Raw genomic sequence first — 18,492 nt, 5'->3', positions numbered from 1 at the left:
CTTCAGGAATTATTACTATCATGATTAAATCTATAATGTTTACAAAATGTTAGCATAATTATTACAAGGGGAATAATTTTTCATCATTTTCCCTCTGGGCTTTCTATTCTAGAATTTTAAAAACCAAACCATTCAATTCCTTCCCCATGCTTTTTCTGGAATTTAAGTGTGATTAGGGTTGGGAGTCTTCAGCACTGGTTGTAGCCTTTGTCCTGTATGATTTGCATTTTCAGCAAGCTTCCTTCCCTGTCCTTTACCCTATACCAATGAACAAATGGTTTTAAGAAGTATAGATTTCCTTATGGAAAATTTCTGGGCATATGTTAATAAGCTTTAAATTAAAAAATGGGATAATATGAATATAATGTGTGTGTGTGTGTATGTTAGTTATGTAGTTATGACTGGGTAATAAATAAACAGAAATAAAAAGAGGTTAAGTAACTTCACTAGTGACACACAGATATTAAGTGGTGGAGTGTGAATTCAAACTCCATGCTGGGTACTGGCCTGTAACTTACTTAAGATCCTCTTGGATTCCATTTTGATTCAGATATCAAAGAAAAACAAGTATTGGGGAGCCTGGTGGCTCAGTCAGTTAAGTCTCTGACTCTTGAGTTCAGCTCAGGTCATGGTCTCAGGGTTGTGAGATTGAGCCCCGTGTCATGCTCTGCAGTGGGCATAGAGCCTGCTTAAGATTCCCTCTCTCCCTTTGCCCCCTCCTCTGCTCTTAAAAAAAAAAAAAAAAAAGGAAAAACAAGTAGACATCCTATTTATCATCTTATAGGCTCATGTATCTGCACACTTGTGTATCTGGAGGTAAGCCCATTACAAATTATAAAGATGTGACCTAGTTGTAGTAGAGGCATTCAGGGATATACATGAATATACATAACTCACTGAAAAAGATGTGTGTGCTTAGAAAAAAATCATTGATTGTGCACTACACATGGACAGAACTCACCCCTTCATTTTAAGTCACTCTACTCTAAGTCACTCTGTCATGATAAAATCCCAGATCCTTATGATGCTTATCCAGTAAATATGAGATTCCCTGTCACCTCCCATGTACACAAATTGCTCCAGTGTCCCCCAACTCTCCCTATCTCCCTATGTAACCTTATCTCTCTTACTCCCTTAATTTTTTAACAAATTCTCTGTATTACTATTCTCATTTCCCTGCGTTTGCACGGACACCAGCCACTGCAGTCTGACTTAGCCCCTACTCGTCCACTGAAAATGCTCTCAATAAGATCCAAAGAGTGTACAATTGTCTTCTCTAACTCCATCTCTTTTAGCATTTGACACTCTTGACTTTGCTCCCCATGCTCTCAAATGTGAATTTGGTGACACAATTCTCCATTTGTTCAGCCTTTACCTTCCTGGGCCCTCCTTATTCTCCCCAGTGCATTCATATCTCAGTGCTGAAGAGAACAAAGACTGCTTTCTCAGTTAGGTTGTATAATCAGTGTGTTGTCTCACTCTCTTCAGGTAGCCAGGCAGTCAGGACAGTCTCTCTGAAGCATGCAGGTCACAGTGGCAGAGGGAAAAGTGAGCCCAGCAAAGAACAAACTGGCCACAAAAACTCTGCCATTTCATTTCTACCACATTTCATTGGCCAAAGCTAGTCACATGACCGAGCCTGACTCCCACCGGGCAGGGAAATACAATCCTCATTCTGAGAGTGGAAGGAAAACAGATACTAGTGGGGAGTACCTCCTCCTCCAAGCTTTCCTTTTGTCCAGTGACTTTTTGTTGTCTCCTGCCCTATAAATCCTCTTTTCTTATGTGTATGATCGTTATGGTAGAGTTTATCCACAGTCAGGGTGTGGAATCATCCTAGAAGCTGGTAAGTCTAAAATCTCTACCTACAGTCATCATCTCTTTTCTGAATTTCTGTCACTTTGTCCAAGTTTGTATCTATCTAAGTTTTAGCAATTCAAGAGATAACTCTTAGGGTTGTGTGGAAGGGTGAGAAAGTAGGATGAGACAGATAGGGATGGGCAGGGGGGAAATGGGAAGAGTCCAAGGTAACACAAATAAAGGTTCATTTCTTAGTTGGAAGTTTTATTATAATATTTCTCTTTATCTGTAAAATGGTAATAATAATAATTCCTACTTAATAAGATGGTTCTGAGGACTGAATTCATATATGTAAAATGCAAGAATGGTGGTTGGCTTGTAATTTTTTACCTCAGAGTTTTAGCATGAGAGGAAGCTTAGGTATTATTTATTCTAACCCTCTACTTCTACAGATGAGAAAAACAAGGTCAAGAAAAATGCAAAGATTGGCACAAAGTTGACAACTAGCTTTTGGGTGGACCAGCTCTAGCATTCAACTTTCCCAATGCTCCATTCATCCACATTTCAGGGATACTATATTGCCATTTTTTATGTGAACTATAAAAATTCAAAGGCAGGAATGCAAACCAATGTTATTCAGTCATAGCAGAGATTTTCTTCTGATTGTACTCCATTGCTAGAATCTGACATGTCTCATTATAAGTACTACTCTATAGAGGAGTCATGTGCTGGAGAGTTTGCACTCTCTTGAAACAAGCCAAGATCTTGTGGCAGGATTTGGTCTATTGGTTTAATTTGGAAAGTTGCACATAACTTTCTGGTATCCCACAAATTAAAGTAGAACTACTATAATTTAGTTCCTAAGAGTACTGTGTGAAATCAAATTTTATTGCATTACTATTGTTGTAGCTATCCTTAAAAAATATTCTTTTTTTTAAACCAATATCAATATGTGGAAAAATTCAGAACTAGTCACATGCAGCCAAAGTTTCTGTTTGTTATAAACAGAGAAGAATCTTGAATGTAATAAGTTGTTTGGGCAAATCTGTTTTTGTCTGCTGTGACCAACTGTCCATTATATCTGTGTCCATTATGGACAGCATGTAATTTAAGAGCAGTGGTTTGTGAAAAATGAGGCAAATGCCAAGGTTGGGAGGGAAACCCAAGTTACTCAGTAAACCAAATTCATCTTAAAATACTTTTAATTTTTCAACAACCTACTAATCTTACATACTTGGCTTTGCAAAGTTACAAAATCAAAATGCTTTATTCAACTAAAATATATACTTCATAGGGGAAAAAAGATGCCCCCCCCAGGAATATATAATTTAAAAATTCTGTGTTGAGAAGATTTCAGAGAAATCTATAGAGACACAGGCCCAAGAATACAGATCTAATAAGTTATTTAACTAAAGATTATAACACAGGGGAAGACCTGTGAGCTTATGAATCTGTCAGCAAATCTGCTAGCAAACTTGCTTAGTTTTAACCCTGGAGGAAGACATTATCTTCATTATGTTAGTCAGGAAATAAAACTACAATACAGACACTATCTCTGTTCTCCCAGGCTGTTTTTTTTTTTTTTTCCATACAAACATCTTTTAAAAGACAGTATGGGAAAGAATTGCCACTGGAAGTATAGAAACCCCATGGAGAATTGTCATCAAACAAGTTTGTTTCTTTTTATTGCTGTGTAGTATTCCATGGAATGGATACACCACAATATATTTATCCATTCAACAGTTGATGGGCATTTGGGTTGTTTTTGGGTTTGGCTCCAAAATATTTTACAAAGTGGTTATCATTTTGCACTTCCAACAGCAAAATACAAGAGTTTCAATTGCTCCACATCTAAGTCAGCACTTTAATTTAAACCCCTCTTCATATGAACTAGTATCTCATTGTGGTTTTAATTTGAATTTTTTATAATTTAAACCCCTCTACATATGAACTAGTATCTCATTGTAGTTTTATTTTGAAATTTTTAAGGAATAAAACTATTGGATCTTTTTATGTTATTTGCCTTTTTTTTTTTTTGTACCATCTTTGGTTAAATTTTCATTCAGATCTTTCTTTTTAAGAATCTAGTTAATTGTCTTCTTAACACTGAGTTGTAATTTTTGACATAGACTCTCTTTGACCAAACTTCAGATAGATTCTCAGGCCCTCCTTTTGTTTTTTGTTTTGTTTTTCCTTTTTTAAAAAATTTTGATCTGTTTCACCCATTAGATTTGTCTGAAGAACAGCTTCCCATGTTTAAAATTTTGGGGAAAAAAGAATCTTTGGACCAATTGGTCCCTAGAATACTAACACCCTATAGGTCTTGTGTTCCTCTAATTGGCCCTTCCACCTGGCAGAGCCTCCTGCATGCCTCTGAAGAATACAACAGAAGGTGCTGGGAAAGGAGAGAGGGACATGGACTCAGCAGCTGCACCACCCTGGACTCTTCTCTGTACACCCAGGGAGGAGCAGTGCTCCCAGCAGGGCAGCCTCTAGGTGAGGCTCCTTTTTCTCCATGGCCTGCAGCACCTGGCCCCACACCTGCACATGCAGGAGCCCTCTGTCTCTGTCCAGTACCCATGGTGCTGGATGTGCTGTAGAAGCCTGTTGACCACATCCAGCGTCTGGTCCTTCTCTAGCACAATGTCATAAGAGTCTGTGTTGTGCTTCGGCCACTCTTCCACCTTTCATTCAAGAAACCAATCTTGAGAATGCTTTCCACACCAGGAATCGCATCAGCCATAGTGAGGTCCCCCATGGAGTCTCCCAGCAGGAGGATGTGGTTTTGCCCTGAAGCTGCTGGAAGTACCCAGAGTTCTCACAAACAGAGCTGTTCTTGTTGTCTGTGCATATGAGCTGGCTCTTGAATCCCTGTAGGAAACTGTCTTTCTCAAAGTCCATGTAATTATGGACACAATGTGGATGATGGGGTGGAACACTTTCATCTGTCGAATAATCTCCTCTAGGATATCAACAATGCCTGTGGAAAAGATGAAAAGGGGAAGGTTATGTTGGTAGAGGATATTGAAGAACGTCTTGTATCCCTCCCTAAGCATTGCATTGGATTCTTTAACCACCTGGGCCATCTGAAACTTCTGAATCTTCTGCTGGCATGGGAGACATGTGCTTTGGTCCACCAATCCATCATATGAAGTAATTTCTCTATGATGGTCCAGTGTGGGTCAGTCTCAACTGGGTAATGGTAGTGAAGGAGCCCCTTGAGCTCATTCCAGTACTGCTCACTGATAATCTTGCTGCTATCTAGAATGTTTTAAGAAGTCCATCGCTACTTACAAGTCCATCCATTACGTGCAAACCTGCTCAAGGTCAAGTCAAAATCAGAAATGACCTGTAAGCCTTCTCCTCCACCCCTGCAGAGGGTGCCAACAATCTCTTGCACTTGCCCAGGCTGCCAGCATCGGGGCCCTGGCCTTCCTCAGGGTTCTCACCTGTCCCGAGACCCAAGAGAAGCACTGACCCCTGCTCCACACTGGGCCCAGGGGGAGCTCAGGACAGCTCAGCAGCTTTGTAAGGCTGGGGTACAGGGGTGGGGAGGGGGATGAAGGGGGCTCTGGCCTGACTCAGGGTGCTTACTGGCCAGGGTGGCATGGCAGGGCCCCCGGGGAGGGGGAAGGGTTTGGAGAGCCCTGGGGATCCGGGCCTGCCCCTGACATTTCCTTCTGCCTCACCTCTCTGCCATGGCACTCCTGGCTCTTTTTTTGATTAGGCCCCATCCTTGGTCCTTGTCTTTAGTCTTCACAGTCCAATTGTGGCAAGAATGTTGCTAAATTAGTTGATAGAGAATCCTCTATCTTTGATATCTGATCACCCTTGATTATCTAGTCAAATTCTTCATCCTCCATTCTTGATGTCTAAGCTCTTGGCCTGCCTTCAGCAAGAATCTTGTATAGACAAGATGGTCTTAAACAGGCAGTGTAGCAAGAATAACCCTACCCTTGATATCCCTTCATAAGTGATTTTCCATCCACCAACCCCTTCACCTGCTTGATATCTGTAAGTCCCCAGCTATCTCTGCTGTATTTAGATTTGGGCCAGATCTCTCTCAGTTGTGATAGTCCCAACACCATTTGAAATAGTTCTGAACAAAATCTTCCTGTTTTAACAAGTGGCAGAATAATTTTTTAACAGTGTTTTTTATGTGTTCTAGATACAGTTCATAATCTGTTGTATATTTTGAAAATATTTTTTCCAAGTCCATCCCTGGCATTTTCATTTTTTTATAATTATCTTCTGGAGTACAAAAGTTTTTAGTTCTATTGAAGTCCATTTTATGAATACTTCTTATATAGTTCAAGCTCTTTGTGTCTTGTTAGAAATCTTTGCCTAACTCAAGGTCACAAAGATGTTCTCCTGTTTCTATAAAGCTTCAGCTCTTACATTTAGGTTTATGATAATTCTGTATTTAATTTTCACATATGATGTCAGGTAATGTTCAAGATTCTTTCTTTCCTTTTTTATACTGATATCCAATTGTTTTAGCATTATTTATTGAAAGATTTTTCTTTCATTTTTGAAGTGTTTTAATGCCTATGTCAAAAATCAAGTAATTATATCAGTGTGGGTCTATTTTTGGACTTTATATTATTACTCCATTAATCTATTTGTTTATCTTTACAGTAGTACCACACTGTCTTGGTAATTGTAGCATTCTAGTAAATGTTTTTGAAGTTTTTATTTAAATTCCAGTTAGTTAACCTACAGTGTTATATTAGTTTCAGGTGTACAATATAGTGATTCAAAATTGCATACATCACCCGGTGCTCATCATGACAAGTGCACTCCTTAATCCCCATCACCTATTTCACCCATCCCCCACCCACCTCCCCTCTGATAACCATCAGTTTGTTCTTTACAGTTAAGAGTCTGTTTCTTGGTTTGCTTATTTCTCTCTCTGTTCCCCTTCCTCCTTTGTTTTGTTTCTTAAATTCCACGTATGAGTGAAATCATATAATATTTGTCTTTCTTTGACTGACTTATTTCTAGTAAGTTTTGATAGCTGGTACTGGAAGTTCTCCAAATTTTCTCTCTCTTTGTCTTCTGCCTATTCTAAGTTCAGTGAATTTCCATAAAAATATTAAATCAGCTTGTCATATTTCCTAATTGTGATTGTGTTGAACAATGGAGTTTCAATGTGGGGAGATTTGGCATCTTAGTAATATTGAGTGCTCTGTTTCTGTTGTGTTATATCCTTCTATTTAATTAGGACTTCTTTAGTTCTTGTCAGGAATGTTTTGTAGTTTTCTATGTATACATCTTACATAAATTTTGTTAAATCTATATCTAAGCATTTAATTTTTGATGTCATTGTAAATAGTATTATTTAACTTCAATTTTTTTGTGATATATGATAATAAATTGATTTTTGTTACCTGTGACTTTGCTAAACTTACGCTAATAGTTGGTTTGTAGATTCCTTATGCTTTTCTAGACAATACTGTTGTCTGTATTTAAAGAAGTTTTATATCTTCCTTTTCTATCAGTACTCTTTGTTGTTGTTGTTGTTGTTGTTCATTGCCTTATTACACTGTCCTCCAGCACAAATATGAGTGGAGTAGATGGGAATGGACACTCTTACCTTATCAGTCTGTGGGGGTCATAGGAATCAGGATTTCACTGTTAAGTAAGATTTTAAATGAAGATTTTCTGTTTGTGTCTTTTATCAGTTTATCACATTTTGCTATGAATTTTTAGGATGAATATGTGAATTTTCTCAAATGCTTTGGCGCACCTAATGAGATAATCACATGTTATTTTAAAAATTCTATTATTATAGTAAATGCATTGTTTGATTTTTTAATATTAAGCCAATTTTTCATTCCTGGTATAATTCCCCACCTCAGTCATGCTCTATTATCTATTTTATATATTGCTGCATTCAATTTGTTAATTGTTAAGCATTTTTATATTTACGTCTATAGTTTTTTTTTCTTTTTTTTTTAAGATTTTATTTACTTGACAGAGAGAAACACAGCGAGAGAGGGAACACAAGCAGTGGGAGTGGGAGAGGGAGAAGCAGGCTTCCTGACAAGCAGGGAGCCTGATGCGGGGCTCGATCCCAGGCTCCTGGGATCATGACCTGAGCCAAAGGCAGCCGCTTAATGACTGAGCCACCCAGGCGCCCCTGTCTATAGTTTTATTATGTCTTTTTTTCTGGTTCTCCTACCAGAGTAATGCTATCCTCATTAAACAAACTGGGAGATGTTGTCTCCAGTTCTATTTTCTGAACGAATGTCTATAGACCTAGTATCCTTTTTTCTTAAATATTTCATAGACTTCACTGGTTGAGCAACCTCAGCTTGGAATTTTCTTTGGGGAATATTTTTAATTATGAATTAAATTTTTTAATAGTTACAGGGCTATAGCACTACAGAAGTTTTTGTCTGCTTGTCTGTTGTTCTATCAATTACTGAGGGAGGAGTATTGAAATCTCTATTATTTGTCTATTTCTCCCATGAATTCTATTGGATTTTAATATTTTCATCTCTGAAATTGCCATTTGAATCATTTTTATATCTTCCATTTCTTTCTTTATTATGTTTATTTTTTCTTTACATTCTTAAGCATATTTATAATATTCTAATAGCTGTTTATTTTATTATTTTATTGAAGTATAATTAACATACAGTGTTATATTAGTTTCAGGTGTACAATATGATGATTCAGCAATTCCATTCATTTATCAGTGCTTATCAAAACAATAGTATTCTTAATCTTCTTTATCTATTTCACCCATCCTCCCACCAGCCTCCCCTCAGGCACCCACCAGTTTGTTTTCTGTATTTAAGAGTCTATTTTTCTGTTTGTCTCTTTTTTTGTTGTTGTTTTTTCATTTGTTTTGTTTCTTAAATTCCACATATGAATGAAATTGCATGGTATTTGTCTTTTTCTGTCTTATTTCATTTAACATTATACTCTGTAGGTTCATCCACGTATTTGCAAATAGCAAGACTTCATTCTTTTTTATGGCTGAGTAATATTCCATCATATACATATCTATATATATTTATATCTGTCACATCTTCTTTATTCATCTATGGATAACATGGGCTGCTTTCATACCTTATCTTCTAATTACACTGTTTTTTCATTTTGTGTCTGTTACTAATGATTAATTTTCCTCCTATTATCAGTATGTTCCTGCTTCTTTGCCTGGTAGGTTTCTACTGATTACCAGATATAGTAAATTTATATGTTGAGCACTAGAGTTTGTTTCATTCCATTAAGAAATGTTGAATTTTTGTATTAGCATGCCGTTACTTCCATATTATTTCAATTCTGTTAAGCTTACTTATTATCTTGAATATGGCATATACATAGCAGTCCCTACTCTTGGGCTAACTTTCCCCACTACAATGGCCACACCCTTTTGAGGAGTTTTTCTAATGCCCCACATATGATGAGGTCTCTTTACTTTGGCTGAAGAAACACAAATTGTTCCCATCCCTGTGTTACTCTGAGAATTGTTTGGTCAATTACTTTCTGGATGTTCTTTTCGAACTTATGGAGATTCCAGACATTGACTTAAGTCAGTACTCAGACACAGAGGATTCCTCAGCCAATGTCTGGAACTGTGTGTGTGTGTGCATGTGTATGCATGTGCATATATGTCCCTGTTTTCTAGTATTCTGTCTCATAATTTCTAGTTGCATCAGCTTCACTGAACTGTGTCTGTCTCCTTGACTCAATAAAGCATCCCATTTCTATTTGGGTTCTCCCTCTCTGCTTTGCAGCCTGAAAACTACCTTTAGGAAGTAAGCTTGTTCACTTCTTCCTTTTCCTCCTGTGTGTATGATGTCCAATGTTTATCCATTGTTTCTTCATATATAGTTAAACTTCCTTATTTACAAATTTTATTTTGTAATTCACCTGCTTGCTAAAATATATTTGTAATCCCAAAATTGATACTAGCAGTGCTTTTGCACCATTTGCAGCCATGTGCAGGGTAGGGGAAAGTTTGAGTTGCCCAACATGCACTTTCCCAGCTGAAAACCAAGAGTATGCACTGCCTTCTTGTTTCAGTTCTCACACTCATAAGCAAGTGTTCTTTTCCCAGTCTGTTGAGTGTCACATTTTTTGAATTTTTGTGGGTTTTTTTTTTTTTGGTGGTGATTTCACTGTTTAAAATGGCCCTTCAGCATAGATAGTGTTGAAACACTATCTGATGTTCCTAAAAACAGGAAGCCTGTGATGTGTGTTAAGGAGAAAATATGTCAGTTAGATAAGCCTCATTTAGGCATCAGTTATACTGCTATTGGCCGTGAGTTCAAGGCTAATGAATCAAAGAATATATGAAATAAGGTATATTGAAACAGAAACACACCTAACACTAGATTTCATACTGATGGGTTGATGGAAATGTTGTAACTAGTATCTCTGTTCTATTTCCTTCTTCATTTAGAACATACAACTACATTCATCTCAGCCCTAAGTGAATATATATATATATGCATTAGAAAAGTTAATTTTAAAGAAAAATATGCATTTAACATTTCAAACAAGATCTCTTTCTTCTTCTCCCCCACCAAATAATTAACACTAAGTAACTTCTTGATAACATGCAATCCTTGTTTCTGTTTCCAAATGTGCACTAGACATGTTGTTATATTTCTAATTTCTTGACACACCAGTAATTAGATTAGTAATTAGATTATAAGCTGGGTACTTCTTGTATCTGTCATCAAACTCATGGTCACAATGGTCACAATCTCCAGACATCCCTACATTAATAATTGTCTGTATTTAGGTGTGTCTGTGTAACTAGATGTTTGTCTACCTTGCCTTCTTGAGAACTGGGTCTTGTATTTACTAAACCCTAGTTTTCCCCTAACATCTAGCAAAGAGCTACTCATTTAATGGATAGTACTTGTACACCCCCAATTCACTCATACATGTACACTGTGCCAGGAATCTAAAAGGCCTGTAAGACTGTGTATACGTATTTAAATCAGGGATAACCTTATATGCATACAAAATACATGTACAAAAGCATACTATTTTGTGAGAAGAACCCCTTCCACACAGTGTGAAATCCTACTATTAATCATTCATCTATCTGAATTAATTAAGTCTGTTATTTTAAAAAAGTTAACTAACTAAATAAATAGCCATTTATTATGTCCGAACTTTGCAACTTATCAGTATGACAAATACAGTATTGTGGTAATTACACATTCTGATTTATAAGGAGGACTCTGTGTTCAAAGTGTCAGTATTTAAAATAAATTGTTTAAGAGGAGGAGGGAAGATGGCAGGAGTAGGGGACCTCGTTTCATCTGGTCCCTTGAATTCAGCTAGATATCTATCAAGTCATTCTGAACACCTGTGAATTCAACCTGAGATCTAAGGAAATAATTGCTACAACTCTGTAAATAGGCAACCACTTTTTGCAAGGTAGGAGGTGCAGAGAAGTAAACCTGAGGGGATATATTGGAAGATAAACAGTGAGTGGGAGGGAGCCTCTGGAAGACAGCTACCAGAAAGTGATATACCCCAGAGCACAAAATCGGAACATTTAGAAGCCTGCTCATGTAAGGAATGACCCGGCCTGAAAGGTGCTCAGGTGGCAAAGTGGAGCAGAATCCTAGGTAGGACAGTGTGGTCTCAGAATCCCCAGGGTCACAGAAAGAACAGGGGTGCCTGAGTTGGCAGAGTTCCCAAGTGTTGGAGTGGGGAAACTGGCTACACTCAGTGAAGCCAAAAGTGGGCCCTCAGCTCAGTTGCCATCATCTGTGAACTGCAGTACTATGCCGGGACCACTCTCTGAGCGGGGGGACTGCAAGAGGCAGAAACTCGGTGACCCTCCTCCTTCCCCAGGGAGGATCTGTGCAATGCGCATTGCAGGAGTCTGTAGAGTTTGGTGAACACAAAAGTGATTGACTGCTTTTTCCCTGAGGATTCACTGAAGAGTGGGGGCCTCAATCTTTCAGTTCCAGGGCTGGAGATCAGGGGGCCATTTTTATTTTTATTTTTTTCATCCTCTAAGGCATCATAGAAAGTCTTCAGGGAACAAAAGCTACATAGAGCAACCCACAGCAGCTTGCACTGAGCCTGGCCCCCTAGACAGGGGAAGTGCAACTTCACCCAGGCAAAGACACCTGAGAATCAGCATAGCAAGTCCCTCCCCCAGAAGACCAGCAAGAACATCAGGCTAATAACAAGTTTATGGATCACATAGAACTGAAAAAAATCCAGTGCTAGAGGAAAATAGTATATAGAATTTGAGGGTTTTTTCTCATGATTCCTTTGTCTTTCAGTTTAAAATTTTCTTTTTCATTTTTTCTTTTTTTTCCTTTTCAACTAGTTTCTTATTTTATCAACTCTTTTTAAAGTTTTTTTCTTAATTTTCATTTTTATAGATATATTCTTCATTTTTGGCTTCCTTCCACTGTGTTCACTTTTATTTTTGTATAAATTTTACTTTCTTTACAATTTTGGGATCAAATGTCTTCTAATAAACAGACCAAAATACACCCAGGACCAAGTGTATCACCCTGTTCTGTCTACCTGTTTAATTATATTGTCTCTTTTTTCCTTTTTGGTTTCTGATCTCTTCTTATTTGTCTAGTGTATATTTCACTAGAGTTGTGGTTGATTATTTTTTGTTGTTGTTCTCTCATTCATCTATTCTTCTCTGGAGAAAATGACAAGAAGGAAAAATTCCCAAAAAAAAGAACAAGAGACAGTACTCACTGCCAGAGACTTAATAAATATGGGTATTGGTAAAATGTCAGAGCTAGAATTCAGAAAACACTTATAAAGATACTAGCTGGGCTTGGGGAAAAAAAGCATAGAAGACACTAGAAAATCCCTTTCTGGAGAAATAAAAGAACTAAGATCTAGTCAGGTTGAAATCAGAAAGGGTATTGCTGAGATAAAATCAATAATGGAGGCTCTTACGGCTAGAATAAATGAGGTACAAGAGAGAATAAGTTATATAGAAGGTAAAATTATGGAGAACAAAGAAACTGAGCAAAGGAGAGATAAATGATTACTGGACCATAAGGGGAGGATTCAAAAGATCAGTGATACCATAAATTGAAGCAATTTTAGAATTATTGGGGTCCCGGAGGAAGAAGAAAGGGGGGGTAAAAGGTATATTCAAGCAACTTATAGCTGAGAACTTCCCTAATCTAGGGAAGGAAACAGTTATTCAACTCCAGGAGGCACAGAGAACCCCCTTCAAAATCAATAAAAATAGATCAAGACCCTAACATATAATTGTGAAGCTTGCAAATTTCAGAGATAAAGAGAAAATCCTGAAAGAAGCTCCAGACAAGAGGTCGTTAACCTACAAGGGTAGGAACATTAGACTGGCAGAAGACCTATCCATAGAGACCTGGCAGGCCAGAAAGGGCTAGCATGATGTATTCAGGTAGTAAATGAGAAAAATATGCAACCAAGAATTCTTTATCCAGAAAGGCTGTCATTTAGAATGGAAGGAGAGATAAAGAGCTTCCAGGACAAACAGAAACTAAAAGAATTTATGATCACTAAGCCCTGCAAGAAATATTAAAGGGGATCTTGTAAGCAAAGAGAGAGCCAAAAAGTAACAGAGATCAGAAAGGGAAAGAGATAATACACAGAAACAGTGATTTTACAGGTAATACAATGATGCTAAATTAATATCATTCAATAGTTACTCTGAATGTAAATGGGCTAAATGCTCCAATCAAAAGACACAGGATATCAGACTGGATAAAAAAGCAAGAACCATCTATATGCAGTCAGCAAGTGACTCATTTTACATCCAAAGACACCTCCAGACTGAAAGTGAGGGGATGGAGAACCATCTATCCTGGTAATGGACACCAAAAGAAAACTGGGGTAGCAATCCTTATATCAGACAAATAAGATTTTAAACCAAAGACTGTAGTAAGGGATGAAGAGGGACACTACATCATACTTAAAGGGTCTATCCAACAAGAAGATCTAACAATTATAAATGTTTATGCTCCTAACTTGGGAGCAGTCAATTATATAAACCAATTAATAACAAGAGTAAAGAAACATATTGATAATAATACAATAATAGTGAGGGACTTTAACACCCCACTCACAGCAATGGACAGATCATCTAAGCAGAAGATCAATGAAGAAAGAAAGGCTTTCTTTGAATGACACCCTGGACCAGATGGACTTCACAGATAAATATAGAACATTCCATCCTAAAACAACAGAATACTCATTCTTCTCAAGCGGACATGGAACTTTCTCCAGAATAGACCACATACTGGGTCACAAATCAGGTCACCATCAATACCAAAAGATTGGGATTATTCCCTGCATATTTTCAGATCACAATGCTTTGAAACTTGAATTCAATCACAAGAGGAATTTTGGAAGGAACTCAAACACTTGGAGGTTAAGGAGTTTCTTACTAAAGAATGAATGGGTCAACCAGGAAATTAAAGAAGAATTTAAAAAATTCATGGAAACAAATGAAAATGAAAACATGACAGTTCAAAACATTTGGAATGCAGTAAAGGTGGTCCTAAAAGGGAAGTACATAGCAATACAAGCCTTTCTCAAGAAACTAGAAAAGTCTCAAATACACGAGCTAAACTTACTCCTAAAGGAGCTGGAGAAAGAACAGTAAATAAAGCCTAAACCAAGCAGGAGATGAGAAATAATAAAGAGTAGAGCAGAAATCAATGAAATAGAAACCAAAGGAACAGTAAGACATATCGACAAAACTAGAAACTGGTTCTTTGAAAGAATTAATAAGATTGAAAAAACCCTAGGCAGACTTATCAAAAAGAAAAGGCAAAGGACCCAAATTAATAAAATCATGAATGAAAGAGGAGAGACCACAACCAAAACTGAAGAAATACAAACAATTATAAGAGCATATTATAAGCAACTGTATGCTAAAATATTAGGCGATCTGGAAGAATTGGATGCATTCCTAGAGACGTATAAACTACCGAAACTGAAACAGGAAGAAATAGAAAACCTGAACAGATCCATAACTAGCAAGAAAATTGAAGCAATAATCAAAAATCTCCCAACAAGCAAGAGTCCAGGGCCAGATGGCTTCCCAGGGAAATTCTACCAAACAATTAAAGAAGAACGAATGCCCATTCTTCTGAAGCTGTTTCAAAAAAACAGAAGTGGAAGGAAAACTTCCAAATTCATTCTATGAGGCCAGCATTACCTTGATCCCAAAACTAAGACCCCACCAAAAAGGAGAATTACAGGCCAGTATCGCTGATGAATACGGATGTCAAAATTCTCACCAAGACACTAGCCAATAGGATCCAACAGTACATTAAAAGGATTATTCACCATGACCAAGTCCGATTTTTCCTGGGATGCAAGGGTGGTTCAACATTTGCAAATCAATGTTAATAAAAGAAAGACAAGAAACATACGATCCTTTCAATTGATGCAGAAAAAGCATTTAACAAAATACAGCATCCTTTCTTCATTAGAACTTTCCACAGTGTAGGGATAGAAGGAACATACCTCAATATCAAAAAAGCCATCTACAGAAAGCCCACAGCAAATATCATTCTCCATGGAGAAAAACTGAGAGCTTTTCCGCTAAGGTCTGGAATATGACAGGGATGCCCACTCTCAGCACTGTTGTTCAACATAGTACTAGAAGTCCTAGCCTCAGCAGACAACAAAAAGAAAAGGCATTCAAATTGGCAAAGAAGTGAAACTCTCGCTCTTCACAGACGACATGATACTTTATGTTGAAAACCCAAAAGACTCCACCCCAAAATTGCTAGAACTCAAATAGGGATTCAGCAAAATGGCAGGATATAAAATCAATGCACCAGAAATCAGTTGCATTTCTATACACTAACAGTGAGATAGAAGAAAGAGATTAAGGACTTGATCCCATTTACAAGTGCACCAAAAACCATAAGATACATAGGAATAAAGCTAACCAAAGAGGTAAAGTATCTGTACTCAGAAAACTATAGAACACTCGTGAAAGAAATTGAGGAAGACATAAAGAAATGGAAAAATATTCCATGCTCATGAGAATGTCCACCTGCACCCCAATGTTTATAGCAACAATGTCCACAATAGTCAAACTATGGAAAGAGCCAAGATGTCCATCAACAGATGAATGGATAAAGAAGATGTGGTTCATATATACAATGGAATATTACTCAGCCATCAGAAAGGATGAACACTTACCATTTACAGTGATATGGATGGGCCTGGAGGGTATTATACTGAGCAAAATAAGTCAATCAGAGAAAGACAATTATCATATGGTTGCACTCATATGTGGAATATAAGAAACAGCACAGAAGATCATAGGGGAAGGGAGGGAAAATGGAATGGATGAAATCAGAGAGGGAGAAAAGCCATGGGAGACTCTTAACTATAGGAAACAAACTGAGGGTTGCTGGAAGGGAGGTGGGTGGCTGGATGGGGTAATTGGGTGATGTGCATTAAGGAGGGCACATGATGTGATGAGCAGTGGGTGGTATATGCAACTGATAATTTATTGAACACTACATCTGAAACTAATGGTGTACTATATATTGGCTAATTAAATTTAATAAAAAAATAAATTGTTTACTGGGTGATTTATTTCAGTGTTTGCTTCAGAAAATAAGGTTGTCCTATGCCCATGTAAAGTCCCCAAAGAGTTGCAACAGTCACTTCCCTTCTAAAAGTATAAAATGCAATTGGATATGCTGAGGAAACTAAAATTTGAAAGTAGAGGTAAATAGCAAGAGTGGATTGCTATATGAGAGCAGAGGCACTGTAAGGACACCCAGAAGACCAAGGATTCAGAAAGAAAGTGGATACAGGGATGAGGTGAAGCTGAAAAGTGAAATAACAATATTGAAAAACATCTAGAAAGGCCATAATTGCATTTTTACAAGAACCAAGCCAAGTATATAATTGTCAAAATATGCTGACAGGTCCCGTTTTTGCTTCTTCACACATTTGACAATGGAAATCAATTTTGTAACTCATGCTTCTTGTTAATTTCCAGGGGGTCCTGAAATATGCTTTTGGAAACTTGCTTAATATTTTGTTGGCCTTATGCCATGTGGTGGTAATGTCTATCAGCCACAAGCCTTAAGTAATCCTTTACCAAAAGCATGCAGAGCTTATGTGATTCCTTTGATCATGTCTAGTCTCTCTTGTGGCACTGGAATGTACCTACAGAAAGAAACAGGGTACTCTGTACAGCTTTATTTACTTGAGCACAAAAGACATTACAATAACTATGTGGCATTTTTAAATACCCTGAATTTAAACATCCTAAATGAGCATCTCAGATTCCTGGTTTAGGTGTGTCGTGAAATAAAGCCTCTCACTCATCTGTTTTCATGCTTTCTCAGTACCCTCGGAGATAAGCTACATAACTGGTGGTGGCAATGATTGCTGCTAGAATAAGTGAATTTAGTTGATAAATATTCCCAGCCCGGCATATAGGCAATATACTGAGAGAAACACCAGCTTTCTATTTAGAAAAAATTTGCATTGCAGCCCAATTTTGCAACTGATTGAAGGCATGAACTTGGGATAATCCATGACTATTCTTTGGAAACTGTTATTACCTTTTGAGTTAGTTTACCTCTTTTCATTTCCACCGTTCCACTCCACTAGCCATAATAATTTTTTACCCAGATTAACATGATAGTCTCTTAACTGATTTCCTACCTTCTGTCTTCTACCCCATTGGTTGTCCAGGTAGGAGTCAGAACGATTTCTCTAGCATTTGTTTATGTTTGTCTCCCTTTCCCCTTGATAAAGGCCAGCCAAATCATGATCTAATTCCTGCTTAGGTCTTCTGCTGCATCTGTAGACACTTCCTCCTCATCAACATGTTCCAGTTAAGCTGATTTTTTGTTTCAGGTCTGAACTCCTTCTTGAAATCTAGAACTATATTTTTTAAATATCCACTGGATATTTCTTCCTTGAACTTTCATAGGCATTTTTTCTTTTATTGTATTTTTTTTTAATTGTGGTAAGAACAGTTATCCACCCTCTTAATAAAGTTTTAAATCCCATAGGCATCTTTTGCCCCCCCATAGGCATCTTAAACTTACATAGTCCAAAGCTGAAGTCTTTAGAAGTTTTCTCACCAGATCCATTCTATTTCTATCTGTACTACTCATTCAACCCGTGAGTTTCTTTTTTAAAAAATTTTTTATTGTTATGTTAATCACCATCCATTACATCATTAGTTTATGATGTAGTGTTCCATGATTCATTGTTTATGCATAACACCCAGTGCTCCATTCAGTACATGCCCTCTTTATATCCATCACTTGGCTAACCCATCCCCCACCTCTCTCCCCTCTAGAACCCTCAGTTTGTTTCTCAGAGTCCATTGTCTCTCATGGTTCATCTCCCCCTCCGATTTCCCCCCTTCATTCTTCCCCTCCTGCTATCTTCTTCTTTTTTTTTTCTTAACATATATTGCATTATTTGTTTCAGAGGTACAGATCTGTGATTCAACAGGATTGCACAATTCACAGTGCTCACCATAGAACATACGCTCCCAATGTCTATCACCCAGCCACCCTATCCCTCCAACCCCACCCCCCACTCCAGCAACCCTCAGTTTGTTTCCTGAGATTAAGAATTCCTCATATCAGTGAGGTCATATGATACATGTCTTTCTCTGACTGACTTATTTCGCTCAGCATAACACCCTCCAGTTCCATTCACATCGTTGCAAATGGCAAG

The 18,492-nt window shown here is 37.5% G+C and overlaps 1 pseudogene; it reads right to left on the bottom strand.

Annotated features, from left to right (window-relative positions):
- Positions 1-4,287: 4,287 nt before the first annotated feature.
- The window catches only part of LOC102747066 (7-methylguanosine phosphate-specific 5'-nucleotidase pseudogene), a 20,069-nt pseudogene continuing 5,864 nt past the window's right edge, over positions 4,288-18,492 (bottom strand).

The sequence above is a fragment of the Leptonychotes weddellii genome, chromosome 5 (genome assembly GCF_054177405.1).
Source record: "Leptonychotes weddellii isolate Sample4059 chromosome 5, ASM5417740v2, whole genome shotgun sequence".
Lineage (NCBI taxonomy): Eukaryota > Metazoa > Chordata > Mammalia > Carnivora > Phocidae > Leptonychotes > Leptonychotes weddellii.
The sequence above is the reverse complement of the archived record's forward strand: the minus strand, read 5'-3'. Positions and strand labels throughout refer to the sequence as shown.